Source organism: Ostrea edulis, chromosome 3 (assembly GCF_947568905.1).
Source record: "Ostrea edulis chromosome 3, xbOstEdul1.1, whole genome shotgun sequence".
NCBI lineage: Eukaryota > Metazoa > Mollusca > Bivalvia > Ostreida > Ostreidae > Ostrea > Ostrea edulis.
The window spans coordinates 14,225,424-14,235,788 of NC_079166.1; the positions used below are offsets into that span (position 1 = coordinate 14,225,424).

The 10,365-nt window shown below is 36.0% G+C and overlaps 1 long non-coding RNA gene across 1 annotated transcript; it reads left to right on the forward strand.

The window, feature by feature from the left end:
- Nucleotides 1-7,640: 7,640 nt before the first annotated feature.
- Nucleotides 7,641-9,182, forward strand: LOC125676942 (uncharacterized). Its single transcript, XR_007370883.2, has 3 exons — nucleotides 7,641-8,045; nucleotides 8,164-8,376; nucleotides 8,970-9,182. It is a non-coding gene; the product is annotated as an uncharacterized LOC125676942 (long non-coding RNA).
- Nucleotides 9,183-10,365: the final 1,183 nt, after the last annotated feature.

Consider the following 10,365-nt stretch of genomic DNA (forward strand, 5'->3'; position numbering starts at 1 on the left):
CACCCCCCGAACTATAGTACAGGTCATACAACATAAACTTCTTTAATTCAACATAGTATCTTTTTATACATTTGGTCATGATAATGACTTAATGCCTTTCATTCAGAACAAATACTGTATGGAACTTCTATGCATTTAGCCATTCGTAAGAGGCGACTGATTGAGGCGGTCCTTCGGATGAGACCGCAAAAACTGGAGTACCGTGTCACAGCAGGTGTAGTACGATAAAGATCCATCCCTGCTCAATGGCCCTAAGCGCCTAGCATAGGCCTAAATCTTGCAGTCCTTCATCGGCAATGGTGACGTCTCCATGTGAGTGAAAAATTATCGCGAGGGACGTTAAACAATTTTGCAGCCCTTCACCAGCAATGGTGACGTCTCCATGTGAGTGAAATATTCTCGCGAGGGACGGTAAACAATATACATTGTATAATCAATCTATAAAGCCTCGAAGTGATTTATTCCTCGTGTGAAGTGACTTTGTATGGAAGAGGGGGTAATTTTTCAACCAAACCCATTGTAGAGATGTTTATAAATTCTGCCTGACATCTTGACAAACAAGTGAGGTGTGTAATTGTAATTACTTGAACACTCCAGTTGTTTACTTTTCTTTGCAATGCAGAAAATTAGCTAAACGCTGCCAATCACTTTCCTCTATCTGACAATGTGTAGATATGAATGCAAAGTTTTGAACCATCTCTCACACACCCAAAGAGTTCCACAGTTAATCACTCCAATCAAATACATACATAAACTTTGAGGGCGCTGCTGTTATTTCATATCCCACCACCGCCAACAAAATATCAATGGAAAAGCAAGATCTCTGGGGGATATCAGACCTTATTCCGTTCCATTTGATTGACATAGAATATTGGACTATTACTTAACAAGTCAAAAGTGATCTTTGCTTAACTTACTGGCGAGTAACGGAATAATCCAACATGAAAATATATAAAGGATAGCGCCGATACTCGTATAATGATGTTCCTCAAGCGGTGACAGGTGTTGCCAAGGGGGCAACCCTAATGAACGAAATTAAGAAACAGTAGACTATCAACAAGGGAGATAAAACAGGGAAAATAAATAATCATGTTTAACATATTTTAGAATGTCTATATACAATGTCTTTACACACTAACAATTTACGATGCTCTTGATGATAATGAAAAAATAAATTGTAGTTCAAGTTGTATGCGATTTGAGGTATAGCAATCGTCAGTGCACAGGGAGACAATGTTTAAGAAGACAATCACTAATAGTTACATCGTCGGTGTAGTGCATTTCATTGCATCATTATACTCCTAAACTCATTTTGATATCATACATTTATTGGAATTTGCCAAATTTATTTCAGCTATGTCTTGTATGGCCTGAATTAGTTGTGTGTTTTTTTTATTTTAGCGAACATTTCATGATTTTGATATTTAACACTATATACATGTATGCACATGTACATCTAATCGATGCAACATGCAAAGTCATGCCATGAATGAGCTTTCAATTGGTATTGAAATAGACAACGTCACGATGAAACTAATTTAGGGTTCATATCGTATTTCATCTTAACACGTGTTTTGTCTGTCACTGCCGGAGTTATAATGAAGTTTGGTATTGTTTAACACGCTACCGTTGTCTAAACCTATCTCGGTCGAACAATGTGTAGGTAGCTGTTTACGAAATGAATCCTCAAGGCTAAAAAACATACTTAACTGCGACAAATCCTTACCAATAACGGAGGATGTATACGGTTCTAAATGACGTTCATGACTGGTTCAAACAACTGGTGCAGATGAGCCATTCATGTACAGCAAAAGAGATACCACCTGTTGTTATAAACTACTGGGTACAGTACGGTAAAAGAGGAAATGTGCTACATGATTGAAAACTCTAAAAATTGCTGGGGTATATCTAGGAGTGTAAAAGATCACGTGACAGTTTCCCCGGAACTTTAAGATATATATATGATTATTTATATGTTTTTGCCTTAAATATCGCTACAAATCTTAATGACAGCGATTTCCTCGTGAATAAGTTGTAATTGTGAACTACAATGCCAACTAACTTCCTGAAATATACCGGTGCAGGTATTTTCTAAAAATCAATGTATTACTTGAAAATACTCCTACTACATTTCTTACTTAATTATCGTGATAAACGACAAGGTTTAAGAAATACACTGTACCTGTAAGTAGGCGTACCTTGCGTTGTACTAATTCACTGGTTTTTTAATATCCCTGTAATCGGAGATTCGGGGGTGTATACATATAGTATTTGGTCTGTCCATCTGTTTGTCCGCATAAACTTTAACATTGGCTATAACTTTTCATTGTATTGTGACAAGACTTTCATATTTCACACGTGTATTCTTTGTGATAAGACCTTTCCTTTTGGTAACAAAATATTCGACCTTCACCTGGAAAGTTTGACCTACCTTTGAAAACTAACCTTAGCAGCTCATTTTACGTATGTATTCCTTGTGATAAAACCTTTCTTTTGGACCATACTTACTTTGCTACCGTGCGAGAACAACAGTGTTTCCCATACACATCGTTTTTAATTGTTATTGCTCTGTTCTGGCGAGCCTATTGTGGGTTTGATTTCCTCGTATCATTGTTATAAGATGTCCATCAACATTTATTGATTGATTGCATAAATAGTTTAACGTCCCTCTCGAGAATTTTTCATTCATATAGAGACATCACCATTGCCGGTGAAAGGCTGCAAAATCTAGGCCTATGCTCGGCACATACGGCCTTTGAGCAGGGATGGATCTCTATCGTGCCACACCTGCCGCGACACGGCATATCAGGTGTGGCACGATAAAGATCCCCTGCTTAATGGCCATAAGCGCCGAGCTTTGCAGTCCTACACCGGCAGTGGTGACGTCTCCATATGATTGAAATACTCTCGAGCGGAATGTTAAACAATATTCAACCAACCTTTGCTGTACAACGTTAAGGGTCACATCTATGGCGATTTCAATTTAAAAAGTAAGTAAAGTTGCAATGACCCATTTCCATACAGCCACTGTGTACATGTAGTCGTTATCAATGATGATAAAGATACTTTATTTCAAGAAGGTGACCTGATTAGCGCACGCACTAGTCTTCTCCAGGGCCTTCTAGTTGATACACACTGTGTAAACATGCTCTGTCTATGTGACTTATTATGATTATATATCATTAACAATCACAATCCCGTGGGGATCCGGGTTAGAATAGGTCCTCAGTTCCCCTTGCTTGTCATAAGGGGCAACTAAACTGTGCGGTCCTTCGGATAAGATCGCAAAAAACCGAGGTCCCGTATGGCACGATAAAGACACCCCCCCGACCCCCCCCCCCCCCCCCCCCCCCCCCCCCGCTTAAAGGCCGTAAGCGCCGATCAAAGGCCTAAATTTTGCAGCCTTTCGTTGGCAATAGTGACGTCTCCATATGAGTGAAAGGTTCTCGAGCGGAACTTTTAACAATATACAACCAACAAAGATATCATTCCAAATCGTGATTAAAATACATATATACACAATTATTGTATACGAAAAAAAGCATGCTTAAGTTGTGGTATGGCAGCTGATAATGTATTTCTCTACATTGTTTTTAAAATATGTTGAGACCGAGAAAACCTGATATGTCGTGGTACTTTCCATAGGAATGTTAATATTAGTAAATAATACATATATGAGTATTTTTAAGAGGGTTTTAATTATTGTGTACGAAACCTTGGTAATCGATGATCGTGATTCGCAATAAGTAGAACTAACCAAAAAAATGGAGAATCAAACGGTTAAATTAATATTTAACGTCCCACTCAAGAATCTTCCACCATTGACGGTGAAGGACTACAAAATTTAGACATATGCTCGGCGCTTAAACGGTCTTTGAGCAAAGAAGATAGCTTTTTATACACTTTATCGTGCCACACCTGCTTTGACACGGTTCCTTGAGTTTTTGCGGTCACATCCGAAAGATCGCCCCATTTAGTTGCATCTTACGACAAGCAGGGGGTATTGAATATATATTTCCAGATCCCCACGGGAGAAACCGCGAACATTCTTAGATAATGAAAGATATGTGCAAATAAACTCATAAACTATCAGCGAACCAAGTTTTTTAAACATGGTTAAGAATAGGAAACTTGACTCGCATCCAGAATTATCCTCGTTGTTGTGATTTAAATATTGTTTCAATACCACGTTTGGATATATTATAGCGAGCGAAGCTCGCGTCGCGACGAGCTTGCTCCAATGATTACACATATGAGTCACGTGATTTGCTCTTCATCAGCTGAAAAAAATACGAGTATTACCCATAATGCTTCTGGAAAAATGTCGCCGTCACTGCGGTATACTTCATGGACAAACCAGTAATTAAAATAATTATATGGTTTAGAAAGTACCATAAACGTTTTTAAATTCCAGACAAGCTTTCTTATAGCTTCAAACGTTTTGTTTTTGCTTGGTTTGAGAGAAGAAGAAAAAACATTGGAGCTAATATGACGTTACAATATAACTGTTTACATCCACCGCGTTATATTTCCCGCGTTTAATGAAGAGGCGGATACAATGTCTATAAGTCGTGTTGCAAGATGTTAATGGGCTTCGCTCGCCTCAACGGTCACACCGTACAACATATTATGTACCCTAATAGTCAAGCAGGGGTTAAAGGGAAAGGTAACCCTAACCAGATTGTTGCTTTTTTTTAATAAAGTACATGTATTACTTACCGATATCGTAACTGACAGTCTTTAACAACACAAATCCTTGATTAACGATTAATTCAATATTAAGCTATCATTTAATTGAAATTACCCGCCGTTAAGAGAGCGGCCATCAAAGTTTGATTTATAACGTCACATCGTCAGCTCCGGTTTATTTCATCAGCAGCACTGTAAACATGACACGTCACGAACAGTTAAGTTTGGAGTTGTAAAGACTTTCGTAAGAAGAAATCGAGAAAAGAAGACGTTCTGTCTAGTCGCAGACCAGACAGACGGCACACGTTTCTCCATACAAATGCCACGAACCTCAACATGTTCAATAGTAATTACTCGGCTATTTCCGTATCCACAAATGAACCTTCTTATCGGTTACGGAAAAGGACGAGCCCGTGATCCGATTGCATTGTGTTTGATGACCTTATCTCATCAAAACCGGAACAGACGGTGTGACGTCAAAATTATTGATTTTTGCGGTCTTGAATACAAAGAGTTCCACATCATGGCAGCCTCTATAGATGGCGGGACTTTCAATTTTCAACGTTTACAAATTAGAATTGGAGCTTAACTAGGCCGTATATCAACAGAATAGTTTGACAAATGTTTTATCATATACACTCTGATTCCACGCACAAGTACTCTGAAGATGAAATAAAGATATGCTAGAGTTCCTCATTGACAATATCTCCGTGGTCTTTGGTGATCAGGTCTTCCAACAGTATGTTGGAATTTCCATGGGCACGAAATGTGCTCCTGTGTTAGCTGACCTGTTTCTATATTCATATGAAGCAAAATTTATTCAAAAACTTCTACGTGAGAAGAAGAAATCGCTTGCTGTGGCCTTCAATTCGACATTTAGATATATCGATGACTATAACTTTCATTCATATGTCGATTCGATATATCCATTTGCACTCCAAATAAAAGACATCACAGAGTCGTCCACTTTTGCTTCATACTTAGATATTTTATTGAAAGTAGACATTAACGGCAAACTGACAACTCAACTGTATGAAAAACGGGATTATTTCAGCTTCTCCATCGTCAACTTCCCACATTTATGTAGGAACATTCCATTATCACCTGCATATGATGTTTATATCTCTCAACTGATTCGATACTCAAGAGCTTGTTCTGCGTATAGTCAGTTTTTAAATCGAGGTAAGCTACTGACAAACAAGTTGATGGTAAAGGGGTTTCAACAGTCTTGATTGAAGTCAGCATTTTAGTTCGTCAATACAACCTATCACTGGGTCAAATGCTGTCTGACATGTTTCATACCGATTGTTAGGCCGTTCTTGGCACACTGATTTTGGCTACGGATAACTCTGTTTACTTGATCAGGATATGGGGCTCACGGTGGGTGTGACCGGTCGACAGGGGATGGTTAGGGACTGGCCAATATTTATTGTGGGATTGGGACCAGTGCAAAATGTAATAGGACACACATTTATTTTGACTTGCATAGTGATAGGACTCCAACTTTTTTTTATTTTCAACACCGATAGGACATCAATATTTTTATTCTTATTTATCTATTTTTGCAAATGAACAAAAAGTATTATAAAGTATTTCAAACTTTAAATTCAATATCTTACAAACAATAATACTGAATTGTATGTATGGTTTATTTCAAGTCCAAATTGAATTTTCTAGAGATAATTTGCAATAAAATACTGGACCTTTGTAATTAGGCCCCCGAGATCGAAGATCGGGGGCATATTGTTTTTGTCCTGTCTGTCATTCTGTCTGAAACTTTAACCTTGCTAATAACTTTTGAACAGTAAGTGATAGAGCTTTGATATTACACATGAGTATTCCTTGTGACAATACCTTTCCGTGGGTACCAACATTTTTGACCCCGTGACCTTGACCTTGGAGTTTGACCTACTTTTTGAAAACTTTAACCTTGCTAATAACTTTTGAACAGTAAGTGATAGAGCTTTGATATTTCACATGAGTATTCCTTGTTACAAGACCTTTGCATTGGTATTGAACCTTTTGATCTTGACATTTGACCTACTTTTTTTTTTTTTACATTGGTCATAACTTCTAAATGATAAATATTAGAGCTTTAATATTGTACATGAGCATTTTTTGGACAAGAAGTTTCTACTGGTACCAAGATATTTCCCCTTGTGACCTCGGCCATCTTCGGAATTGGCCATTATCGGGGGCATTTGTGTTTCACAAACACATCTTGTGTGTAATATTAAAACATGTAATAATTACAAAAGAAGTATCAAGCTGTGAATAAAATTGGAAACATTACAGGTAAGTTTTGCATGGAGTATGGATTTTGTACATCATGTTTGTCATAACTAGAAGGATACAGACCAGTATTTAACTAAATTCTAAACACATCTTTGATAAATTGATAGTTTGCCAATACAGTCTATTATTGGGTCAAAAGCTCTCTGACTTCTTCATACCGATAGTTAGGCCGTTTTTTTTTTTTTTTGGCACACTGATTTTGACTACGGACAACTCCGTTTACCTGATCAAGATATAGGGTCCCACGGAGTATGTGACCGGTCGACAGAGGATGCTTACTTCTCCTAGGCACCTGATCCCACCTCTGGTATAACCAGGTGTCCGTGTTTGCCCAACTCTCTATTTTGTATTGTTTATAGGAGTTATGAGATTGATCACTGTTTGCTATCTTCATCTTTCATAGAGAATGCTGAGATGTGAAAAATACTTGCAAGTACATGAAGCAACAGTTCAGTAATTAAAACATATGCAAAATATAGCACTTTAAACAGCAATTTAACAAAATGAAAAAAAAATTAGATGAAAACAATGAGATTTGTAACTTCACTAGACAACCATGACAAAGTAAACGGAAGTTTCTCAGGAACTTGCATCTCTCAGCTGATATAACAATAGAGAGACAAATTCTAAGTGATAATTACTCCAGATATTTTTAAAGGTCAACTGAAACGATTTTCAAAGTTCGTTTTTCAAATAAATTCCGTAAGAAAATACCATTCCTTAAATGTTTTCACATAAGAATAATTTTTGTTTCGATCATCCAGGTAGATACGACATCGTTAATTTCAACCCGGTAAATTTTATTGTATGAGTTATCTGCCCTTTAGGCGAACCTGATATTTCAATATGGCGGCACGATATGAAAATCATTCGGAAGATTGTATTCCTGAAATAGATATATCGCTTAGTGTTAATGTGCAGCCCTGCCAATACGAACCAGTTGTACAGCGAGACGCATCCCCACTAGTGGAAAACGATAGTTATTCAGAAAACAGCGAGGATCAATCGGACGAATGCCCTTCACCTGTTCACCATCTGATATGCGAGGTCGATATGCAATGGTTTGTTAATTTAGGCTAATTATTTATATGAGACTTTTAATGAAAACGAAACGATTACTCAAAGCTCAGAAGTGCATCAGCATGTATTTCTAAGACTAGTTTTCTATTATTCTAACAGGTGATCATATAGGCTAGTAATGTCATCGCAATGCCCTCAAGAAGGGAGTCCAAATGTTGCAGTGCATAGGATTGAAGAAGTGGGCGTGTCCTGCATCACAGATCACGAAGGTTTTGTTGTGGCAAACTGTCTCAACAGATTGGTTAAAGGAACAGCTTATTATGAATGCATACAAAATATTGGTCCCTTGGAGGAGGGGGAATTGATTCACAAGTATGTATTTTGTTATGATTACTCAAAGTTAATATTGGGGGGGGGGGGGGGGGGGGGGGCACTCGGTCTCCTGATTCACTATGACACGGCCATAGTCATAGTCATTAATGAAGCATTGTAAAATAAATGTCTAGATGCTATTAAATACCAATGTTCTTTAATATTTTCTAGATTGAAATTGCTAATTTATTTAAGTATTTCAAATAATTTAATGCAAATTAGTAGATAAAAATGAAAATAAGTATGTCAATGGTCAATGGGGCAGGCACTCGGTCTCCTGATTCACTATGAGCCATAGTCATAATGAACCTCTCCTATTTCAATATCTAAACCCACTGAATTGTTGACCCTTTTATGCACTTCCTTTCAAATAAACATAAAATGTGCCTCAATCAATTTCTTATGTTTTATCTTTACCCATTTTACTGTCTAACCATGTGTACATTTTATATCAATTTTAAATCAGAAATTAATTCCTGAAAAATCATTCATATTTAAAGTAACCCCATCCCCCCCACAATTTTTTTTTTTGGTTAGATGAAAGTCATCAATTATATTTGAAATTTTAAAATTCTTCATAATTTTTTTAACAGATTTTACAGACATCATGCATATTGGAGATCTGGTAGTAGCTTGGGAAAAACAATTGGAAAGTTCTTCTATCCTGCGTTGTGACTATGATAAGAAATCATTCCATCACAACAGTACTGTGGATTTAAATACCCTTTGGTATTAATTTAAATGTGTGATAAATTCTTAATGCATTTTTCATAAGTGATATAAATAAATATAAACAAGTAAACATAGCTTGATGTTCAGTTTTTATATTGTACATAATATATATCACCAATTTACATATATGTAATTTGGGTTAAATCCAAAAGGTCTACAGGTCCCAGTCACCTGAGTTTGACACATGTTGGTAGGAATTTGTGATCGGGGCAGGAGAATTACCAACAACATCCATTATATTAACTTCCTGGAGTTTCTGTAGGAGCCAAACTGATCACTTCCTGCATCAATTCAAAGGCTTAATCTGAAATATAACAAAACGTTACAATTCAATAAACATGTACTTATTGTCTAGTATTATGAATATCCACTCACATACATACTAATTATGTGGGTCAATTTAAAAAATGTACATATTTGAGGTGAAGAAAAACAAAAAAATTCAAATGTCGCAGAAAATTAATTTTCATATTAATGAAGCATTGTAAAATAAATGTCTAGATACTATTAAATACCAATGTTCTTTAATATTTTCTAGATTGAAATTGCTAATTTATTCAAGTATTTCAAATAATTTAATGCAAATTAGTAGATAAAAATGAAAATAAGTATGTCAATGGTCAAAATTGACCTACATGTAAAATTTGTACATGTATTCCGTTTCTTTTTCCAACAACTGGATTTATTTAATGATACAAGTTTAATTTTCCATCTCATAATTATAAGAATATTATCAAAACTATGGTTGTAAGAAATATTCATTTATCAATTTCACAATTTATCTATTTAGTAAATTGTAAAATTGCTTCTTTTGGGGGGGGGGGGGGGGGGAACTCAGTACAAATATGTGTCCTATATTTACTTGTTTTAAAATCATTTACCTTTATGGCATAAAAATAATGAATTTTAGAAAAATTTACAATTTTTTCATGTTTGACACTGTATTGAGTTTGTATTCAAATTTAGTAACAGTATCGAGAGTAACATCATGGACAAAGTGTAAAAAATCTAAAGGGCATGAGTGTAGAACACAAGTGAAAAAATATTCAGATTTTATACAAAGTTACTTAACATGCATATTGGCTATGATTCTAATTTACACATTTGCAAAAGTTCACTTCAATCTAGAATAATATTCATAGATATTTACTTGATATCCTTCACCTAACTTGTATACATATGTATGTACATGTATGTTACATGAACAATTGAACATTCAAAGTATCCATTAAATTTACACCAATGTGTAATATTTTT